This window comes from Canis lupus, chromosome 4, assembly GCF_011100685.1.
Source record: "Canis lupus familiaris isolate Mischka breed German Shepherd chromosome 4, alternate assembly UU_Cfam_GSD_1.0, whole genome shotgun sequence".
Taxonomy (NCBI): domain Eukaryota; kingdom Metazoa; phylum Chordata; class Mammalia; order Carnivora; family Canidae; genus Canis; species Canis lupus.
Window position 1 is genome coordinate 82,698,392 of NC_049225.1, and position 24,693 is coordinate 82,723,084.

Below are 24,693 nucleotides of genomic sequence, written 5' to 3' on the forward strand. Positions count from 1 at the left end.
GCTATGGTTAGGAAGGCCGGCCACGACCATCCTGTGAAGAGCCACGATAGAGTCTGCAAAATACTGAGAGATATGTGACAGTTCACTCCTGTCATCTCAGCCAAACACTCATAGTCAAGGACTCGGTTCCTTGCCTCTGTCTGCACAGATATAGTCAACACTTTGATCTGTGAGAAAAAAAAAAAAAAGGAATATTGAAGAAGCCAGTACCTTCTCCTTTGGCTTCTTGCTTGCATCTCTACAAGTGACTGAATAAAAAGTCTTGATTGTTCTTTTTAATTTGTCTTATTATCTTGATTGACCACCTCGAAACCTGGCAGCTCAGGGCTCTCTCTGACTCTGTCAAGCTGACACGGCCCAGGTGGTATATGCTGACAGCTTTATCCTGTATTCCTGCAAGTCATATACATTTGATAATAATGTGCAAATCCAATAATGAAAATCAGTGTGAAATCCTAGAAAACAATCCATTTTCAGAACCCTGGGATAGACTACTTATCAAATCTCTGGTCGTTAAAAGTATAGTAGACCCCACACATATGTATTTTGACAATGTCTTTTCCGCCACCACGGTGATTGATTAATACTTTGGGGATTTAGATATGATATCAAAAATATAAGTCCTTAGTGTGCCATGAATTATTTATGTTTTTGATCAATGCTCTCTTTGTAGCTCTGTTTTGGAAAAAGTAGAATATTACTGAATTCTATCCTAAATTGTTCTTCCAGATGCATACTTCACAATCTGACAAATAGCTTGGAAAATTCTCTATAATTTATTACTTCACTTCATGGTTATTATAAATTTCCAAAAGATTGTCCCGTGTGTTCTATAGCAGGAAGGAAAATGAAAGCTGAAGGCTTGTACCTCTGTTCGGAAGTTATCTTGTGACAGGGGTAGGCATATAGAATGTAAATAAAGAGGAAAAAAGAAAAGAATGTAACTAAAGAGGTCTTCATGGAACCCAACATTTACCAGAAGCAAACAGTAAAGGGCTAATTGGAATATGTTCTAATGATCATCTCCCAGTGATACGAAAGTAGCAGAATCAGCCCACTTCAAATAATTACATCAGAAATATAAAGCTACATCCTCAAATGTAAAGACTGAGCATTATTTCAGGATAGCTACTCTCGACAATGGGAAGTGGTTCAGACACTTGGCATAATACTAATTCAGTAGAGTGATCACTTGGGTCCTGCCTTCTAGGATGACTACATCAAATCCTCTTTCATTTTGAAGACTTGTCCTCTTGCCTCCTCACTTTAGGAATTTACTTATTTATTTATTTACCCATTCTCCTTTCTTTAAAAAAAAAATTAAGCCTAAAACAACACTCTAGGGATCCTACTTTTTTAATCTATTTTAATTATATATATTTAATATATATAATTATATATAATTATATATATAATTATATAATATAATATAATTTAATATATAATATATATTTTAATCTATTTTAATTATATTATATATATATATATTTTTTTTTAACAATACCAGTAAAGTCTCCACTACCCTCATTCTCTACTTCCCTCTTCTTGTGACACACAGTGGCCCAGAGAGTCTCAGAGGCCCTGGGACTCAAAGCTAGTAGAATGGAGAGGTCCTCCCTCACTCAAAAAACTGTAATAACCCCCTGGATTCTAACACAACTCAACGGCTTTGCTTGTCAAAGCTCCCTTCCCTCCCAGAATCTTCTTTAAGGAAGGCTTTTGGTGTTTTCTTTTATGAGTGAACAGCCCAGGTGAATCTCCAGAACCCGCCATGGAGTGAGAAACACTGGAATGGAGTATTATCTTAGATGACAAGATTCGAATACCACCACGGCCTCCCATGAAATTTCCTGGGTGGGGCCAGAAAGTCTTGCGCCCTAGAGTCTTTCATTTTTAATTGACTTAATTACCAAGCCCCCAACTCTCTTTTCCAAGCAACTTGGAGCTTGAGAAAGTATAGTACACCCAGTTGTCGCTTGTTTGGTGAAGCAGTGCCTCAACTATGCTCTGTGTTTTGGAGAGTAGACCTGGCCTGGAGACTATTTCACTTAGTGCTCTGATACCCTGTGTACACATAGTTGCGGTGTGTGCCACCTGTTGCCTTGCGACGTGTCAGGCCCCTCACCTTGTCCCATGCCAGGTGTGCCCTCCTTGCTCTCCTATTAGAGGAAGTGGGTGAAAGTGTTCCAATTCTCCTGGTTTAGTTTGGAATAGAATATTTTTATCCTGTTGGCACCGGAATCTAAATATAATTGGCTAATGCTTTTGGCATCAGCGTATCCAACGTCTGTACTTATGTGGACATTTTCTCCGCAGTTGTGTGGTAAATGTTCTAGACAGCAAACATATTGTCCTCAAAGTCAACATTCACCCCTTCACCTCTCTGGACATTTGGGTATTCTATCACAGTCACCGAGAAAGTATTTGTTTCCAAGTTACCCATGCGATTGCATTACATGTATTAAATTTGTAAGTGGTTTGAATCAAACATATTAGGAATCTGCATCATTTAGTAAAAAATAGTTAAAACAAAGAAAACAGTATAACTGTGGGAGGGGGGAGCAGTTAAACAATAGGATGTGTTAAAGGATGAAAGTTAAAATAACGCAGTTGAAGGACTGAGTTTGAAGCCCTACAGTAACCTGTGAAAGTTGTGTGAATGTAGGAAAAGGATGTAGCTTCTCTCTGTCAGTTTTTTCATCTGCAAAATGGGCATAACAGTAATAACCACCTTCAAGGGCTGTTGTAAGACCTAAACACAAGGCACCTGGGTAGCTCAGTGGTTGAGTGCCTGCCTTGGGCTCAGGTGGTGTGTGATCCCAGGGTCCTGGGATCGAGTCCACATCAGGCTCCCTCCATGGAGCCTGCTTCTCCCTCTGCCTGTGTCTCTGTCTCTCTCTGTGTGTCTCTCATAAATAAATAAATAAATAAATAAATAAATAAATAATTTTTTAAAAAGACCTAAACAGAGGGGATTGCGTTTGGCCCATGAAGGTCTACTGCTATTTCCACTTTCTATCTCTGACTCACTATTTTCCTAGGTTTAAAATAGGAATGATAACCTCCAATTTGTATGACTCCTAGGGATGAGCTGTTTCAACATTGAAGTACTGTATAATATGGGAAAGAGAATTATGTCCTGAGGTCTTACAAATAACGTTGTCATGACCCTTGAGCTATAACAACTGCATAAATATGATTTATGTAATGATAGCAATATCGAAAACAACTTACTTTGTAGATGACTTACGTAGTATTGAAGTAATTACTACACATAGGTAATTTATCGCTAATCACTGGACAATTACTGATGTTAATGATGACACCCCTAAAATGTGCTATAACCAGTCACTCTTACATAATAGTAATTATTTCAGAAGTTATTTATTTTATCTAAGTATAAATTTTGATTGTTCACTCACATGAACAAATGTATGCACTATATTTGATCCGTCTGACCTATATCTGAAATGAAAAAAGAGAAACAATAAAATAATGCAAATATAAGGGGTTGCCTGGGTGGCCCAGCTGGTTAAGGGCTTGTGTTCGGTTTAGGTTCATGATCTCAGGGTACTGAGGTTGAGCCCTGTATCGGGCTCCCGGCTAGGCAGGGAGTATGCTTCTCTCTGTCTCTCAAATAAATAAATAATACAATATTTAAAAAATGCAAATATAAGACTTAAAAAGATTTCTAAAAATAGTACAGGAAATCTTTATCTAAGAAAATGTAGGCGATCCCTGGGTGGCTCAGCGGTTGAGCACCTGCCTTTGGCCCAGGTTGTGATCCTGGAGACCCTGGGATCGAGTCCCATGTCGGGCTCCCTGCATGGAGCCTGCTTCTCTCTCTGCTGTGTCTCTGCCTCTCTCTCTCTCTCCCTGTGTCTCTTATGAATAAATAAAAGAAAATCTAAATAAATAAATAAATAAAATCTAATTCAAGTCCCATTTAGAGAAGTTAGTTATCTCAAAATGAAATACGCATTTATTATGTGTCTAATATTGGTTGGTCATTATATTAGTCAAAAATCAAACACTACTACGTTTAATCTAAACACTGACTCTACGAAGTAGGAGCTAGTAACTTTTCTTTTTTCCTCCCTTCTCTTAGATAAGAAGAGATTTACATTCAAGACTCAGGATTGTTGTGAGTATATCTGGTCAGAACCAAATCTGTCTTGGGCTTCTATAACATAATAGAAATACTTAATTTATAGTATAGGCATTATATTAAAATGTTTCAATAGAATCATTATTCTTGATTTTCATAGATTCTTATTCTTATAGTACGTAGTAACTGTGCATAGTAATATAAAAAAAATCGAAAATAAGAATTTCACCCATAATGTGAAAAAACTAGGAGCACCTGGGTGGCTCAGTTGGTTACTTGTCCAACTCTTTATTTCGGCTCAAGTCATGGTCTCAGGGTCCGGGGATGGAGTCCTCTTTGGCTCTGGACTCAGCAGAGGGTCTGCTTGGGATTCTCTCTCTCTCTACCCCTACCCCCATCCTCTGTGTTCAGTCACATGGACTCTCTCTCTCTCAAAAACAAAACAAAACAAAACAAAACAAAAAACAAAAAGCAACTTTCTCTTAGTAGGACTCTTATGTGTTAACCTTTATATATTTGTTAAAGCAACTGTCAGCGATCGCACTTCTTTTTATTTCAAGGTTAAACATGCTTAGCTCTAAAGAACTAGGAATATTGATATATCCACGTATTTATATAACAAAAACTCCAAATAAAAATTTGGGGCTTTATTGGTTTGATTTCTCTAAGTAGATCAGTTTGGTGCCTGAGAATAGACAATACAAATAACCTTTGTGCCATGTAATTCCCTCAGTAGCGTTATTCTAGAATAGGACCTAATGGCTTTTACAATGTAAATGCTTTACTTATTTTATTTGTTGGTCGGTAGTGCTTTTCGAAATGTTTTGCATTGCCCTGTATTCATATATAATTTCGGTTCCACTTTTATCCATTATATATGGTGATATTGTGTGTGTGTGTGTGTGTGTGTGTGTGTGTGTGCGTAAAAACTCTGTGCCTATTTTAGTCACTTGGCTTTTCCTCAGGTAGTGGCATATGTATGTGGGAGGATACTTGCTATGTAAAATGAATACAATCAATCATACCACGTTCCCTAAAAGCAATCTCACGATCACATGGGAGGGACCAGGGCAAAGAGACCAGAACATCAAATAAGGATGCAAACTTTAATTTAAAACTGTTCTGCAGGTGAAGAATCGAGTTGAATTCTTTTGAGAATATGCAAGATTGCTAAACTCTCTAAAGAAAATAGCAAAAATGTCATAAGTAGAAATAGAAGTGGGATATAGAGGTAAGAGGCCCTTAGATTCTAAGATATCTTTTCCAGATTCCCTCATCCATTTGTTCATTCATTCTTTAACACACCCATAATTCACTCTTTATTGAGCTGCAACTATACTCAATTAACTCTAGTAGGTCCTGAATATTCAGAGATTAAAATGATTTTTTTTCACTTCATCAGGGGTTCAGATATAAAATAGATTTGTATTGCAAAATAGATTTGCCCTATGAAACTATTCTCCAGCATGTCAAGGGGGCCATAATAAAATGGAGGTTAGTATGAGACTGCGTGTAAGAATGCAACAAAAATCTATCATATTTCTACCTCGAGAGGTCTTGGGTGATGTGGAAAAGAAGAAGGTGGAGGGAGAAGTTAAGGAGCCTTCGAATGGAAATGGTATTTATGCTATATTTCAAGGAATAAAGCAGGAGTTTGCAGAGATGGGTAGGAAGGGTTTGATCTCAAGTGCAGAAACCAGCGATATCTGATGAGACCTATGTACTGGGCATTATCGTTGGAGCTGGGAATATAATGGTCTGCGATGGTTTCATGGTTCCATGGTTATGAAGCCTACAGTCAAGAGTAATTTTGCCCGATAATCTCCATTGTGCCAGAACCACCATCCCTCTCTTCTGCTTCCGTTATGTGGCCTGAAAAGCTTATTTCTGTGGGTTTCATCATTCTGGCACCCCTGCCCTCTGGCTTGTAGTTTTACTTGATTAAAGGGAAACCCTGAGAGAAGATGAGAATGTGGATTAAAAGGAAGATCAAGGCATTCCTAGCCCACATCCCAACCTGTGATCCTTCTGTACCAGGTGGAATTTTTTTGTCCGAGACCCCATGGCTCAAGTGGCAGCCATGGCAACCATAGCTTCTGTCTCAACTTTGCCTGGATTGCAGTCCTAGAGCCAGGAACAGGCCCCAGAATTTGTAGGATTTCAGATACTTTTGCTGCCAGAAAACAAAATGAATCTTTTCACATAAATAGATCATAGTAATTTTGATCAAAGTGTTCAATTACTATCTATTTCATTCAGAGTAAAGCTCAAAATCTTTATCATGATCAATAGGCCCCACAGTGTCCCTCCTTCTCCTCTCCCAGCTTCTACAACATATATCACTGCAGCCCCCCACTACACCCTGTTCACCTCTCCTCTTCTGTCTCCAGTCTTTCTGTTTTCCATTTGCTACACAGTTCATGCTTTAGGATCTTCCCATTTAGTGTTCCCTTTTCTTGAAAAGCTCATCTTATTTCTCCAAAGCTTAATCCTACTCTTCCTTCAGGTGTCCCCCCACTCATCCAATCTCTCCAGAGAAGCTTCCCTTGACCATTATATGCTTGTGTTTTCCTTAATCATTACTCATCTCAATTCTTCTCTGCAGCACTTACCAACAAATTATTTCTTTTCTTTTCCCCCAACACATTATTTTTTATCTCCATACTAGTTTTTTTAGAATTCATTCTATCTTCTCTGGCTAAATTTCTCTGGAGGAGAAATATTTGCTTTTGTTTTCCCATTACATAATCATATGAATATTTATTGAAAGAAAAAATGAGTGAATAAAATTTCCATTATTTCTTGAGAAGAGTAGTGGATTAGAATTGATGCATTACTTGTTTTCTAAATAGTATTATTTGTTCTAATATTATAATAAGGGAATATTTCTGTAGACCCAAAACATACTTTTTTGTTAAGCCATACATCTTAAATACAACTTTTACCTTTCAAGATCAATTTTCTTTTTATTATAGCATATTTTTAGTACTTCTACAAATGAGATACCATGTTGATAGATTGTCTTCTTTTATATTTCCTAAAGACTTCTCTATTTTATATTAGCACTGAAATAATGACATAGCTAGTAGAATTCTAAGGAACAGTTGTCTTTCCTCCTTGACTATTTATCTTTTAAAAAGATGGAAACAGGGTAGCCCAGGTGGCTCAGCAGTTTAGTGCTGCCTTCAGCCAAGGGCCTGATCCTGAAGACCCAGAATCAAGTCCCGCATCGGGCTCTCTGCATGGAGCCTCCCTTCTCCCTCTGCCTGTGTTTCTGCCTCTCTCTCTCTCTCTCTCTCTCTCTCTCTGTGTGTGTCTCATGAATAAATAAATAAAATATTTAAAAAAATAAAAAGATGGAAACAATAGGATAAAATATATTTTTTAAGATACAATATCTCTTATAGTTGCCTACATATCTACAATTTCCAGCATTCCTAATATTGTATGTAGATTAACATTTCTATCATTTTCCCTCTGCCTTCAGTAATTCCTTTGATGTTTCGTTTAGTGCAGGTCTGCTGATGATGATCTATTTTACCTTTGTTTTTTGAATGATATTTGCATAAGCATTCTAGGCTGGGAACTTTTTGTCTTTCGGTATTTTAAGAAGCACTTCTACACTCTTCTGTCTTATATCACTTCCAAATTGTACTTCATCCCTATGTCTTCCCTCAATCTGTATCTAATGTGTCCCTTTTTTCCTCTGTCTGCTTGTAAGATTTTCTTGCCATCACTGGTTTTTAGGAATTTGATAATGACATTCCTTGTTGACATTTTCTTCATGTTTCTTTGCTTCGGGTTGGTTGAAATCTTTAATAGGTGAGCATATAGTTTCATTAAAGTTTAAAATTACTCCTATTTCAAATATTTTTCACTCACCCCTTTCTTTCAGATTTCCATTACACAGATCATTGACCACTAAATGTGTCTCTCGGTTAACTGATCATTCATTAATTTACTTTTCTTTTTTTTTTTTTTTCTCTGTGGTTGATTTCAGACAGCTTCTACAGGCAGGTCTTCAGTTCAGTATCTGGCGATAATCCCATCCAACATATTTTTCAGCTCACTAAGTATATTATTTATTTTCAGGTTTCCAATTTGGGTATCTTTTATATCTTCCATAGCTCTTCTTAGCTTACTTTTTCTCTTACTTTTTTGCATATATGAAATGTGTTGAATAATATTATCTAATAATTCCTTCTGTCATTTCTAGGTCTGCTTCTATGGATTGATTTTTCTCATTAGTATGTGTTGCATCTTCCAAATTCTTTGCATGCCTCAAAATTTTGATAGGATACTAAACATTGGAAATTTCAACTTTCTGGATGCAGAATATTTTCATATTCCTACAAATCCTATGGTTTGGTTCTGTGAGGCAAAAATATCACATGGAAACACTCTGATTTTCAAGATTTGCTTTTAAAGCTTTTTAAGTGTGAGAGTAAAATGAACTTTTTATCTAAGTCTTTGTCTCACCTCTGCAAGTGATAGATACCACTTCTCCCTTTCCACCCTGATTCATAATTCCATCTTCTTAATACAGGGAGACAATGAAGGTTGGCTTCAAAAGTCCTTATATTGACCTCACCTGAAAACTCCTTTTTGAAAAATAGGTTGAAACAATCATACACCTCACCATGTTATTTCCACCATCTCAGGGATCACTGTTCTGTACTGCTCAGTATGCAATGTCCAGTGACTGCTATTTCATGTGTCATTCACTTTCTTTATTTCAATGATGGTGTATATTTATTACCTATTACTCTATCTTGGATGGAATTGGAAAGAGTTGAAGAATAAAAAATATAATTACATGAGCAAAAATGATTTAATCATAAAAGGGAAAATTTCACAACTATTGAAGTCTTAACATGGAATCTCATAAATGTGTACTCTTAAAAAGTATGACATACATATATAGAGAAAGAGAAAGAGGATTTAGAATCTCAGAAATCAATAAATTTAGTTCACAAAATTTAGTAGTGGTTATGTAAGCTTTGAGCAAATAAAAATAAGTATGCTCATTAGGGACCACATACTTTTCCAGTCACCAGATTGGGAATAGACATTTTCTAGCTTTCAAACAATATTTACCAATTAAATCCAGTTAAATTAGTAGGCTACAAAGGAAACCTCAAAAAATCAAATATGTATAAATATATAGACTATTTATTTATATATGTATATAGACTACACATCTACAAAGCTATAACAAAAAAGAATGAATAACAAATGGAATCTTAGGGGCATCTGAGTGGCTCAGTTAGTTAAGTGGTCAGGTCTTGACTTTGGCTCAGGTCATGATCTCAGGATTCTGGGATCCAGCCCTGCATGAGGCTCCATGCTTGGCAGGGAGTCTGTTTCAGGATTGTCTCTCTCTCTCTCTGCATCCCTCCAAATCTCTAAAATAAATAAATATATGTTTAATAAAAATTGGGACAATTTTAGAAAAAAAAAATATTACATTACCAATCACTGATAGAAAAAAAGGAAGAAAAAATATTTTGAGGTAGGAAATTTGGCCGTAATAGAATGACAGAAAAAAAAAAAAAATTCCTAAAAACCAAAGCATGTATGATTTTTCTTGTTTCTTTTTAATTTTATTTGATATTTTGTTCTTTAATCAATATGAGTTGATTTTAAAATTATATTTACTTTCAGAATATACATTTCTTTATTTTTAAAAATATAGCTACCTGTCATAGAACCACTTCAATTATAAGTTGTATTACTACTGGCATAAAATTGCTCATTTTTTAAAAAAATCCAAAATAAGTAAACAAGTACCCAGATACAATAACATGGTTAAAAGTGACCTGAGTAAAATAGAGATTTATTTAAATTTTTAAGTCTTACTTAATGAGCCTATTCATCATACCGATTGCTGCTTCCAATGTATTTCCATTTCAAAAAAAGTGAGATGTGAAATTAAGCTTTTTCATATATATTTGAAATATGAATCTCACTGAATGTGGAGTCTTCATAAAATAATTATAATTTTGCAGGCCATTTAGATTATTTCCATTTGTTTGGTTTTGATTTTCTGAAAGCATATTAGCAATTAAACTGATTTTACACTTGGACAAAACCATAAGTACAAGATAAGTAGGATATCACTGCATTTCTTTAAAAACACTGAATAATAATTATGTTGTAAGCTTTACTAACTTCTTAGTTTAATTATGCTGTATTTTCTATAATAGGATAATGCTAAACAACCATCAGTAGGAAATGTGCTTTGAGCTGTTTTCTTCCAGCAATTAGTAAGGTGATTGAATATCCACTAAATAAAGTGGGAGAATTTGTAAAGACCACTTGGGAGAATGTGTGCATTAAACAAGCATAGTCTTTCTATAATCACTATGCTTTAAACCTAATTAAACTCCAGAGAATCCAATTAAATGAAGGGGAAACAATAAAGCAATAAAATGATTTGAGGATAAGTTTGATACTTGTAATCCAAAATTCTTTAAGAGTTAAACCCTATGATTAAAGTTTTAGGAAAAGGTAAATGGACTACTTGTAAAATGGCAAACTCTGAATTTCAAATTGAACTGCAAATTCGACTACTATATTAAACCATTAAACACAACTTGAAAAAGAATAGTTATTTAAACACTGGTTTCAGTAATTGAAAGATAATTTGATTTTTTGTCTTCTTGCATGAATGTATAAAATATATATTTTATAAAAAATTTTGATCTCTGATATAGTAGTTTAAAAAAATCAAACAAAATAATACTTGGTGAGACCATTGAGGCATATATAATAACATTTAATTACTTAAGTTAGACAAGATATGGGGAAGATGGCAGTGAAGCAGGACCCTAGACTTACCTCATCTTACGAATACAGCTAGGTAACTATCAAATCATCCTAAACATTCAGAAATTGATCTGAACGCTGGCAGATCTCCATAATTAAAGGTAAAGAAGAGGCCACATCAAAAAAGGTAGGAAGTGTAGAGACTCAGTTTGTAGAGAAGGATTTTGGCAACTGCAGGGGGGATGGAGTGGGGGTCACAGAGAAAGGTGAGAGACAGACTAGCACACAGGGGAGTCTGTGGGGAAAATGAATCCCCATAGCAATGGCTTGGAGAGCAGGAAGAGCCACATATAGTGAGTTCTTGCAACCAGCAGGGCTTAAAGCCTGATGTTTTAAAGGTCAATGAGTTTGGCTGGGATAGAGCCCAGAGGGACATTGTACTGTTCTTGGAGAGAAGATGGGCAAACAATCTGTGATCTTGCAGCAAGGACTCAGCTATCTGAAGAGTGTCTGTGGCATACACTGGGAGGCTATTCACTCATCTGGAGGAGCATCCAGAAAGCGAGCATAACAGAGAGACCCCTCTGGAAGCAAAGGAACGTCTGGCACCATTTCCCACCCTCCCTCCTCCTCCACATAAGCACAGGGCTATCTGTAGGACCCAGCTCAACACTAACACTTGCTACCTAACTTGCTTATGCCATGCCCCACTCCCATGCTCCTGTGAAACCACCTCTCCCAGTAATGCTTGCCTCAGTCCCAGTGATGTGTGCCCCTGTCTCCCACTAGACTGGCCCAAACCCCTGCTCACACCACATCTCCTGAAAGGAGAATTTTGGTGGCAGTTATGGCAGGTCTCATTCACAAATAGACCAGAACACATCTTCTTAAAATGTCCCACAATCTAGCAAGGGACCAAACACTGCCCACAAAAGGCAAAAAGAGTCTCTTCAGACTACTGACCTGAAAGATAAAACAGCCAGGACAAAAGAGCAGTGCACAAAACACACATTGGAGACACTCGTAGAAGTGCCAGGCTCTGGGGCACAGAGGATACTACATGGCAGGACAGTATAGGACCTCTTCTTTATAAAGTCATTACCCTCAAGAATAGGAGATACAGCTGATTTTACTAACAAAGAGAAATAAGCACAGAGGCTTAGGCAAAATGAGAAGACAGAGAACTGTTTCCCCAATGAAAGGACAGAACAAGGCTATGGCCAGAGAGCTATGTGAAAGTTATAAGTAACATACCTGATGGAGAATTTAAAGTAATGATCATAAGGGTACTCATTGGACTTGAGAAAAGAGTGGAAAACATGATTGAGATCCTTAACACAGAGATAAGAAATAACATAGCAGAGAGAAAGGGCTCAGTAAGTGAAACAAAAAACATGTCTGACAGAATGAACAGCAGGCAGGAAGAAGCAGAGGAAGGAATTCGTGATCTAGAAGACAGAGTAATGGAAAGTAATCAAGCTTAAAGACAATGAAAGAAAGAAGAAAGAAAGAAGAAAGAAAAGAAAGAAAGAAAGAAAGAAAGAAAGAAAGAAAGAAAGAAAGAAAGAGAAAGAAGAAAGAAAGAAAGAAAGAAAGAAAGAAAGAAAGAAAGAAAGAAAGAAAGAAAAATTTATGCAAAATGAGAATAGACTTAGAGAACTCGGTGACTCCATCAAACATAATAACATTCATATTATAGGAATCCCAGAAGAAGAGGGAGAAAAGGAGGCAGAAATATTATAGCTGAAGTAATAGCTGAAAACTTTCCCAATCTGAGGAAGGAAACAGATCTCCAGATTTATGAGGCACATGAATTCCCATCAAAATCAACAAAAGCAGATCCACACCAAGATATATTGTAATTAAATTGGTAAAATATAATGAAAAAGAAAAGCAGTAAGATGAAAGACAGTAACTTACAAGGGAAAACCCCCAAGGCTAGTAGGGGATTTTTCAGCAGAAACTTTCCAAACCAGTAGAGAGATGCATTCAATGTGCTCATGTATTCAAAGTGCTGAGTAGGAAAAGTCTGCAGCCAACAATACTCTATCCAGCAAGGCCATCATTCAGAACAAAAGGAGAGATAAAGGGATCCCTGGGTGGCTCGGTGGTTTGGTGCCTGCCTTTGGCCCAGGGTGTGACCCTGGAGTCCCGGGATCGAGCCCCGCATCGGGCTCCCTGCATGGAGCCTGTTTCTCCCTCTGCCTGTGTCTCTCTGCCTCTCTTTCTCTCTCTATGTCTATCATGAATACATAAATAAAATCTTAAAAAAAAAAAAGAAATAAAGAGTTCCCCAGACAAACAAACTTTAAAGGAGTTCATGCCCACTATACAAGCCCTGCAAGAAATATTAAGGGAGACTCCGAGTGGAAAGGAGAGACCAAAAGTGACACTATAAAGATAGAAAACACAAAAGCAGTAAAAATAAATATTTCTGTAAAAATCAGTTAAGGAAATCACAAAATAAAAGGATGTAAAATATGACAACATATACTAAAATGTGGGGAGGGACAGAGGAAAGAATGGCATCAAATTAAAATCACCATCAACCTAATAAAGATTGCTATATTCATAAGAGGTTATATACAATCCTAATGATAATCATAGATCAAAAAACACTAATAAATATGCAAAACTAAAGGGAACGAAATTCAAACATATCACTAAACAAAATCAGCCAACCATCAAAGAGAGAAAGACAAGAATGGATTAGAGAAAATTTTCAGGAAAACCACCAAACAAGTAGTAAAATGGCAATAAGTACGTATCTATTAATAATTACTCTGAATGTTAATGGACTAAATGTTCCAATCAAAAGGCTAGGGTGACATAAGGATAAAAAAAGAGACTCCTCCCTATTCTGCCTACATGTTTCTAAATTAGTCTCCTGAGCCAAGGGGAACAAAAGCAAAAACAAACTATTGGGATCCCATCAAAATAAAAAGCTCTGTACAGCAAAGGAAACAATTAGCAAAACTAAAAGACAACCTAATTAATGGGAGGAGATATTTGCAAATGACATTCAATAAAGAGTGGTATACAAAACATATGAAGAGTTTATAAAACTCAACACCCAAAAACTAAGTAATCCAATTAAAAATGGGTAGAAGACTTATAAACCAGACATTTTTACAAAAAAAGATATGCAAATGGCTAACAGACACATGAAAAGATGTTCCTCATTACTTCCTACCAGGGAAATGCAAATCAAAACTACGATGAGATATCACCTCATGCCTGTCAGAATGGCTAACGTCAACTCAAGAAACAGCAGGAAGGATGTGGAAAAAGGGGAACAGTCTTGCATTATTTGTAGCAATGCAAACTGGCATAGTCCTGTGGAAAACAGTGTGGAGGTTCCTGATAAAGTTAAAAATAGGTCTATCCTATGATCGAGCAATCTCACTATTGGATATTTACCCAAAGAATACAAAGACACTAATTCAAAGGGATATAGGCACACCTATGTTTACAGTAGCATTAGTTATAGTAGCTAAGATATGGAAGCAGCCCAAGTGTCCGCCGATTTATAAGTGGATTAAGATGCGGTCTATATTTATAATGAAATATTACTCAGCCATAAAAATGAATGAAATCTTGTCATTTGCAATGACATGGATGGAGCTAGAGAGCATAGCGCTAAGTGAAATAAGTCAAAGACAAAAAAGAATATGCTATCACTCATGTGGAATTTAAGAAACAAAATAAAGGGGCAAAAGGGAAAGAGAGAGAGAGACGTATTAAGAAACAGACTCTTAAAAATAGAAAACAAACTGATGGTTACCAGAGAAGAAGTCAGTGGGGGGATGGACAAAATAGGTGATGAGGGTTAAGGAGTGCATGTCCCCTGATGAACACCAGGTGATGTACGAAATTGTTGAATCACTATATTGTAAACCTGAAACTAATAAAACACTGTATGTCAATTAACTGAAATTAAAAACTTAAAAAGCCAAAAAATTAAAAATAATCATCTTAATTATTAATTATTTAAATTAATTTGCTAAGACTTAAAAATCTATCAAATATTTCAGAAAAATTGGGGCATCTGGGTGGCTCAGTGGTTGAGCATCTGCCTTTGGCTCAGGTCGTGATCCTGGGGTCCAGGGACTGAGTCCCGCATCGGCCTCCCCACAGGGAGCCTGCTTCTCCCTCCGCCTGTATCTGTGCCTCTCTCTGTGTCTCTGATGAATAAATAAATAAAATATTTTAAAAATAAGTAAAATAAAAATAAATAAAATTAAAATATTTCAGAAAAATCAAGAGAAAACTAACCTTTTCCTGAGATTATCATTTAGAAATTTAAAAGTATAATGTGTTCTTTTTATAATTCTCATATTTATTTATTTATTTGTTTCCATAATTACTGGTATTTAGTGTCTCTGCCTCTCTCTCTCTCTGTGACTATCATAAATTAATTAATTAATTTAAAAAATACTGGTATTTAAATGTGCATGTCGAATATAGAAACACATCATGATATTTCAGGCACATATCAATAACAAAAGTAAATAATATCTTATTAAAAATTGCACTATTAAACTTGTTCAAATTAATGTTCCTTTCCTTTATTAAAGATATGATTAACTTACTGTGAGTGAAAGTCACAACCTAACTGATTTTACACGTGTATGTGGATTACTTCTACCTGATATTCTTCATCTGGACTACTAATTCACTTGGCAATTTCATATAATGACAATTTTATCAAGACAAAAATTTTTGAAGCTTTTTGAGTTCAATGTGACAACATAGAAGTTGTATACAGCTTTTTCCTCATCATCCTAAAACAAAGCATAAAAAAAGGAACATTTGTTCCATATTTGATGACAATTAGAGATGTCTCTTTCCCCAGATCATAAAAAAATGGAGGAAGGGAGAAAGAACAAGTAACAATGAGATAATGAATGTAAAACTGGTGTGTGTGTGCGTGTGTGTGTGTGTGTGTGTGTGTGTGTGTAAACTGGTTTATATCATGGAACTAAGTAATATTTCAGGAATTGGAGGCATCATGCACAAAACAGAAGGAAGATATGGAGAGTGTAGTGGTGGAAAAGTTTGTAAGAGCATAAAATCTGACCTTTATATTCACACTTACATCTTGCACGACTCAGCAAGGAAAAGCTCCTATATTAAGCCGGCAAGAAGGCTCCAAGGATGATAGTGGTAATGCCCCACGATGAAAACAGGAAAGTAGTTCCTTTGACAGGTGAGGAAACAAGTTCTTTCATCCACACAGGGCCCAACCTTCACAGGCAGCCTACTGGAGGCTATTTTTATGGATGATCTAAATTGCTCGAGAGAAAAAAACTAATACGTAATGATACTTGACTTTAATGATTTCTGTATAAAATGCAATACACTGGCTCTCTTTTCCTAGAATTATGAGCCACATTCCTCAGATTCCCTTATAAATAAGTTTCTGGAATAGGATTTAACCTCACAATTTACTAAATTTTGAAAAAGCAGAAATGGGGTAGAAATTATCTTTCGGATGTTGATGCTATATAGACAACGCTAGTTGTGAAATATGATTGTTGAGAAAGTTCAGGGCATCTTGATCCAGGGGCGCCGTGTCTACTAATCATCACCAGGGATGTGCAAATTTCCTTGTAATAGCAGCAGTGACTTCCTGCCCTGTGTTGGAGGTTTCATCGTGTGTCCTGGAACTAACAGTCCAAATCATCAGGCTGCCTTTTCCTCCTCCAGACCTTCAACCAAAATTTCAACTACCTAATTCCTTCTGAAATCCCTTCCTACTTATAAAGGGGTTTATATAACCTGCAGTGAATCCAAGGGATAGAATCATTAAATTCATTAAATAGCTTACATTGAAGAACATTCGGTAATCTCTCTCTCTCTCTCTCTCTCTCATACACACACACACACACACACACACATACACACACGATACACACAGGCAGAGATTGTAATCAGTTCTTTTGTGCTTCACAATTTGATATGAATGAAAAAGCAGAGGACTCATTTTATATGAGCCACAGTTCTCACCATCGTAATAGTCAGAAAATGTTCTCTATAAAACTAGAGTCCAGAGAAACAAAAGTATTTAGAAATATGGAGGTAAATACCCCTGAAAATACCTGTATTTACCAGTGAAAGTATTTGACTCTGGAAGCAGGTGAAATAACAGGGGCATTGGGAGTTTTATATGGAACTTTCGCCAGTAGTTGAATTTTAAGATTATTTACCTTAAGTATTAGATTAAAAAAAAATAAAAAGGAAAGAGAGTAGTGTTAAAATGAGTATGTCTCAATATATTTTAAACACAGAGATGTTATATGTAATTTCACTTACAGTATGTATATCGTCATAGGGTGGCTACTTTCTAATCTATTACTATTTGGATAAAATTATAGTAATTAGTTTGGTAACAATAATTACAGTGTTACATTTTTAGACTTAATATGATAATGGATTTCATATAAAATAGAAGTCAAATATACAACGTGTTGCCAGCAAACAACTTTTTAAAGAACACACCCTTTTATATTTCCCACAATGTGGATTTGACACTCCATACTGATTTAGAAACTAAAGGAATCAAAATGAAAGGGCTTAAAATTGAAAGGAGAGGAGGAGTCGTTTATTGATTTCATTTTAAATAAAAACCTTGATCCCTAAAGACATCAGCAAATTCCCTTATTCCATCTCCTTTTGAATTTTAGATACAGTAATTGGAAAACGTTTGTGTCTATTTGGGATAGTAACAAAAAGATATCTATTTCCCAATTTTTAAAATAGACCTTCCTCTACTCCTCATGACGTGGGTCTACAGGTAAGAAAAATGCCATTAATCTAACTATATGACTCCAATCACAATTGATTAAAGTTATTACTTATCTATTGTCAGTTACATAAAATATCACTTATCTGAGATTTCTTTGTTCTAGGCTATAAAAGGCATTGATTTGTTTTATGTTTACTTATTTTTCTAAATTGACAGTTTATTGCTTAAATATAGGACATTTATTATTTTTGAAGTATGTAATATTCTGTGCTGATAAGTAGAATAAGTGACTTACATGAACCACATTAATTTCCACAGACACTAGAAGCTCATGAAATACAGCTTTAGGACTATTAACATCTCCTCATTCTTCAAGGCATTCAGGATGCCACAGCATGAAGATTTTTGAATTAACAGTAGGAAAGTTAAAAAAGTATGCTGTGTGTTTAGATGTGAAGAAGATAAATATAATCATAGCATCTGGATGCTAGTGGGAAGTCATCCCACTCTGACTCTTGCCTGAGAATAATTGACTGAATGAGTAGATCTGGGGACATGCAATAGATTAAATTCCTGGGGTTGAATGAACTTTGTAACCTTATTATTGGTGACTATTTTTTTGTAAAGAAAGTCTAAATGTTGGAAAAAGTAGTTGTAAAATTTACAATGGTGTAAAATAATAAAATTTTAATATTGTTTTTGTTGGCCAAACTATTAGTTTTTTAACTCATTTATGTTTATATATATCTAATATATTATACATAATAAATATTATATATATAGAACGAAATTAGACATAGAAAGAGAATGGGGGGAGGGGCAGAGTGAGGGAGAGACAATCTAAAACAGCCTCCATGCCTAGTGTAGAGCTCAACCTTGATCTCACAACCCTGAGATCATGACCTGAGACAAAACTCAAGAGTCAGGTGTTTGACTGAGCCACCCAGGCACCCCTTTTATTAATGTTTCTATTTAAAACAGATTTAAAATAAGTTTCTTTTTACAAAATAAAATATTAAAGAGTATGTTTATAAATTTTATACTGGTAATTAATTTGTATCAATTGTTAAATACGTTAATAATCTTATATACATAAAATGTCTAAATTCTTTTTTTTAAAGATATTTATTTATTCATGAGATACACACAGAGAGAGGCAGAGACACAGGCAAAGGGGGAAGCAGGCTCCATGCAAGGAGCCTGTGGGAGACTCAGTCCCAGGTCCCCAGGACCAGCCCTGAGCCACCCACGTGTCCCTGGATGCTTTTTCTCAGTCACTTTTTCAAATTCCTCATTCACATGACCTCTAAATACTGTTTTTCCAGGCTTTAAACATACTATTACTTTTATCTATTTATATATATTTTTTCTCCTGTGTTGATCCCATCACTTTTCATAGTTTACATATTCACTTGCATGTTGATGGCTTCTAATTAATAGATATATTTTTTAAAGATTTTATTTATTCATGAAAGACAGAGAGGGAGAGAGAAAGAGAGAGACAGAGGGGGGCAGAGACACAGGCAGAGGGAGAAGCAGGTTCCAGGCAGGGAGCCCGATGTGGGACTCAATCCTGGGACCGCAGATCATGCTCTGAGCCAGGACAGGTGCTCAACAGGAGTCCCTTAATAGAAATTTTTAGACCTAAACTTGTGGCTCTTTTTACACCAAATCATTTACTCTTTCTCTTGACTGGTTGTTCATAAACACTTTAAATTTAATATTTCCAGAAGGGTGGTACCTCTTGTTTTTAACAACTAAACATGTCCCTATCCTATTTTCCCCATTTCAACACATGCCATTGTCCTTCACAGTTGTTCAAATAGAGATATTTTGTTTGCTCACTATGCGTCAGGTATTTTGAGTATTTCACTATTCTTCAAAACATACAACTTTTGAGTTACAGATAATCATTCTGATTTTAAAAACTAGGAGCTTGTTGTTCAGAAGGCTTTAGATGGATGCCTGGTGACTCAGTGGTTGAGCGTCTGCCTTTGGCTCAGGTCATGGTCCCAGAGTCCTGCGATTGAGTCCTTGAGTCCCACATCAGCTCCCTGCAGGGAGCCTGCTCCTCCCTCTGCCTGTGTCTCTGCCACTTTCTCTGTGTCTTTCATGAATAAATAAATAAAATCTTTTTAAAAAGGCTTTAGAAAACTTTCCAAAAAAAAAAAAAAAGAAAGAAAACTTTCCAAAGTCACATACATTTTATACCAAAACAACCCCTCCCGTGTTACTTTCCACTGATAATTATATAAAAAATTTTGGTGTAACACATTTTAAAAGAAACATAATATGATTCATGATTTCAAATTCATTTTTCCCTTCAAGTGAGGCATCTGGGTTTCTGGGCATTTATTCTAGCAATTATTTCATTGCTCAAAATATTCTAAGCTCCTCATTGCATAAGGGTACATTTTGCATTTTTTTTTAAAGAATCAAAATTTTAGTGAGTATATTTTTTTCAGAATTATTCTGTTATGAGAAAGATCTAAAAGCATTTAAAAACTATTACAATTATGGAGTCTAATTAAAAATGCAAAAATAAGAATCTAAAGATACAATTTAAAGTATTGAAGAATTTGGATGTGTTTGTGTATGTTTGTATTCAACTATGTTTTCTTTCAATGTAGTCATTTGAGAGATTGCGCATTACAATAATGCTCCTTTGCTTAAGTATTTTTGCTAATTATTTTTGAGAATTGTCTAATCTGACAATTTATTAGCTGTAAAAATTATTAATAAATTTGCATTCACTTCTCATATTTGGATATAAAGTCATATATTCTAAGTTATAAAAAAGCACCTCTCTATTTAATCATTCATTTTTATATACTTGTTCATTCATAAAACTGTACAGGGCAAAATACAATGCAATTGGGTGTAAGAAACTATTTGGTTTTCATTACTAATATAGAGCCAGTAAGGTGCTAGCTATCTACCCTCCTGCATACCGTTAGGTAAATGAGTTCCTATCTGGCTGACGTTTTAGAAAGAATAGTTGCAGGCTTTTTTTTGGTGATTGTACAACTTCTGTTGAGATGCTACCTATAGACTTGGAGCTTGAAGGAAAGAAAATCTCACATGTTCTCAGGAATCTGTTCTTGCTTTTTATTTTTATTTTTTAACAATTTTATTCATTTATTTATTTGAGGGAGGAGCAGAGGGAGAGGAACCAGCATGTTCCATGCTTAGCTTGGAGCCCAACACAGGGTTTGATGTGAGGCTCAATCCGAAGACACTCAACCTCATGACCTTCAACCTCAAGACACTGAGGCCATGATCTGAGCTAAAATCAAGAGTTGGACATTCAGCTGACAGAGCCACCCAGGTGCCCCTGTTCTTGATTTTTAAAAAGCTGCCTAATCCATAAGAACCTGGGTGACCCAGTCAGTTGAATATTTATTTGACTCTTGATTTTGGCTCAGGTCGCCCCCTACTAATTCTCTCTCTCCTCATTCTCTCTCTCTCTCTCTCAACAAAACAACAACAAAAAAAGCTGTATAATTCATTCTGGAAAGGAAGAGGGAAAATAAATCTTAATATTATATACCTTTGAAAAGTCTAGTTTAATTAAAATAGTAATAATAACAACTGCCCTTTTATTATGATCTAGCCATTCTGTGCACTTTAGAGATTTTACCTAATACTTTCCTTTCTATACAACATTTTTTAGTTATTCTTTCTTTTCTATTACAAAGATAATCAAAGTGAAATTACATTAAGAAAGTTAGACAAGTTTATATGGTTAATAAGGGGGAATCATTTTTTAAGATGTTATTTAGTTATTCATGAGAGACACAGAGAGAGGCAGAGAGAGAAGCAGAGATAGAAGAAGCAGGCTCCATGCAAGAAGCCTGATGTGGGACTCGATCCCAGGACTCTGTGATCACGCCCTGCGCGGAAGGCAGATGCTCAACCGCTGAGCCACCCCCAGGTGTCCCAAGAGGGAATCACTAATACAATATAGGTCTATCCACATCCAAATCCAAGGGAAATATAAAAGAGAAAGAAAGAAAGAAGAAAGAGAGACAGAAGAAAGAAAAAAGAAAGAAGAAAGAAAGAAAAGAAAAGAGAAAGAAAGAAAGAAAGAAAGAAAAGAAGAAAAGAAAAGAAAAGAACTAGAAACGAAAGAAAGACCGAAGAAACGAAAGACTCCTCATGACACGAAGAAGATCCGATCGAATCCAGAATACCGACAAAGAAAGTAGAAAGAAAGAAAGAAAGAAAGAAAGAAAGAAAGAAAGAAGAAAAATAAAACAATGCTTAACTTGGATTAATGTATCATTCCTCAAATTACTTAACTATAGAAAACTTTTTCACCCCAATAATCTTTATTAACATCCTGTAGAGGTGTCCATGGGATGTTCTTTGGGAGATGAGAGATTCTTAACTTACTCATTTTGAAGACAAATAAACTTAACTGGCTATATTAAGTTTTTGTCCAAGGTCATAGAGAAAGGTAGAACCAGAAAAGCATTGCACAATGCTTAGAACATAGTAGACATTTGGAATATTTGCTTTTATCCCTATATTTAAAATATTACTGATCCTCAATGTAATACCTTCCCACTATAGCATAACTTCTTTAATGAACCACTAGTAATGAAGAAAGACTAATGAGTTAATTCCATAAAAAAATAAAGGGATTTAAACTATCACATGGGATTATTTTATGTCCTGGATTACTTCCTGGCATCCCTTTATAGGTATTACCTCATATAGTTTTTTAAATGATTCTATGAAATAGGCATTATTTCCTTTCCTTTCACAGATAAGAAGACTGAGGCAAAACTATGTCATTTTTCAAAATAAATTATTTATAAATGACATGTTGCCTTATTTGCAGCCAGATTTGACTAAGTTTATAATCAAAGAGGGATAGGAAGACAGTTTGAGAGCAAGAGCAAAGTAAGAGAGAGGAACAGCAGGGTTTTCCCTCTAAATAGGTGATTTCATGTCTCAGCTAAAGCAAGAAAGTAAACAATTAACCTCTCAGCAGATACAGACAATTGCAAGAGTTGTTAACCCAGAGTGCACACTGCGCCATTATAGGGAAAACTCATGAGGTTTTAGATCCTCAGGGAGAGTCAGGTAAACTTAAAATTAAGAAAGTGAATAATAACATCAAAAAAGAATATGAAAAAGGATTATTATTTACTCTTCAGCAGAGTGTGAAGTACTAATGGGAAGTACGCAGTGTATCTTACTCATTTACATTTCCTCACTTTTTAATACAATCCCTAAGACTTATTAGTCTTTCAATGTATTTGTTTGTCTGGACTTTTGTTTTTCCTAATGCATGAACAATTTTCTTGTTTTCACTCATACACATAATTTTCAGTACACTTGAGTAATATGAGAGGAACAGTAATATCCTAAAACACTCCCAGTAATCATGTGATTTATAGCTTTATTCTGTGTTGGTTGCTGATTAAGACCCCTATATGAAATCTGATATCTTAGAATTCTGTGATTCAAAGAAAAATATATATGTGCATAGTAAATGACTGTCCTCTGATTTAGATTTTCATACCAAAGGAAGAAATAATCTTTCCAGAAAACTCAACAAATGGACACTGCATTACAGCTAGGATTCTGAATGGACAGGTAAGGTTCACTCAACCAGATTTCCATTAAAAAGCTGATTAGCAAAATTAAATTACCCAAACAAGAATGTAATTCACATTCACATGTTATTTTTATGTCAAAAGTAATTTAAAAATTCATTTGGGGGCAGGGGCACTTGGCTAATTTACTCTGTAGAGTATGCAACTATTTTTTGTAAGATTTATTTATTTATTTGACAGAGAGAGAGAGAGAGAGAGAAGGATTGAGAACACAGGGAGAGAGTCAGAGAGAGTCTGAAGCATACATTGCACTGGGCACAGAGTCAGAGGATAAGCTTGAACCCATGACCCTGAGATCATGACCCCCTCCAAAACCGAAAGTCAGATGCTTTACCTACCCAGACACCCCAAAGAACAGGCACTCTTGATCTCAGGATCATGAGTTCAAGTACCACCCTGGGCATGGAGCCTAGTTTTAAAAAATTAATTTTTGGAGAGCTCAAAAACATAATTCATAATGATATTCTATATGATGTGCCAGATGTGCTCCTGCGCCAAACTTGAGTCAGGCTCCTCTAAGCCCTCTTCTCACCTAGGCCAGGACCTTAGCCCCACGCCTTACCAAGTCTGCGTAGCTCGCTTTTAGCAAAAATTATGTTAAGTCAGTTTAGAAAGAATCTTCATATCTGATCACTCTAGTGTGTCCTTAGCAAGAAGCCTGTTAGGCCCCTTTAGTAAGAACTCTAATTTTCCATCCACTGACCCCTTCAACATGGTCCTTACACAAAAATCCCCTCTTTTTCTTATTGGGTCTAGAGTCGAGCACAGTCTCCTCCCATTTTGCAACAGTCATGCATGGTTCTCACTGCAATGCTTTTAACATATCCTCTTTCTGACTTAACTCCAATTTTTTCTAATACAACATAAAATTTTTACTCTTTTTTTCCCTTAGAGTAATAACTAAAATCATATCTTCTTCATTTCTCCTTTAGAGCAATTTGAACATTTCCCTTCTCAGCAATTTTGAAAATTTATTATAATTATTTATATAATTATTTGTGTGAATAAAATGTGACTATTCTGTTCAATACTTATCCCATTGGAACTACCAGTATCTTGCAGATTGTATGGGCACTCAATAAATATTTTTAAAACATTAATAGAAGTACATTTAATGGCTGTCTTGGACCAAGAAGATGTCATATCAGAAAATGTAATTATCCTTTAACAGTGGAGTAGTCATAAATGTTTATATCAATTTATTTTTTATATAGTTAGGAATTATTTATCAATATATGACATATTTATAACAGTCTAATACAGGGTCTTAGGGCTTACCTTTCTTTCTTTCCTACCTTTAAGGTAAAGTTATGAAAACTGACAAAATTTGACAAAGAATTACCTGTAACTGCTTTAGCCCCATTGTCTTCCTGGCTCTTTTTAAAGCCACTCTGGACTTTCAGACAAGTTGTCACAAGTGTCAGAAACTTTTTTTCTTTATA

At 35.5% G+C, this 24,693-nt stretch overlaps 1 long non-coding RNA gene across 1 annotated transcript; it reads left to right on the forward strand.

Annotated features, from left to right (window-relative positions):
- Nucleotides 1-4,106: 4,106 nt before the first annotated feature.
- LOC111095737 lies at nt 4,107-24,316 on the forward strand. Its single transcript, XR_005357662.1, has 3 exons — nt 4,107-4,144; nt 23,148-23,231; nt 24,184-24,316. It is a non-coding gene; the product is annotated as an uncharacterized LOC111095737 (long non-coding RNA).
- Nucleotides 24,317-24,693: the final 377 nt, after the last annotated feature.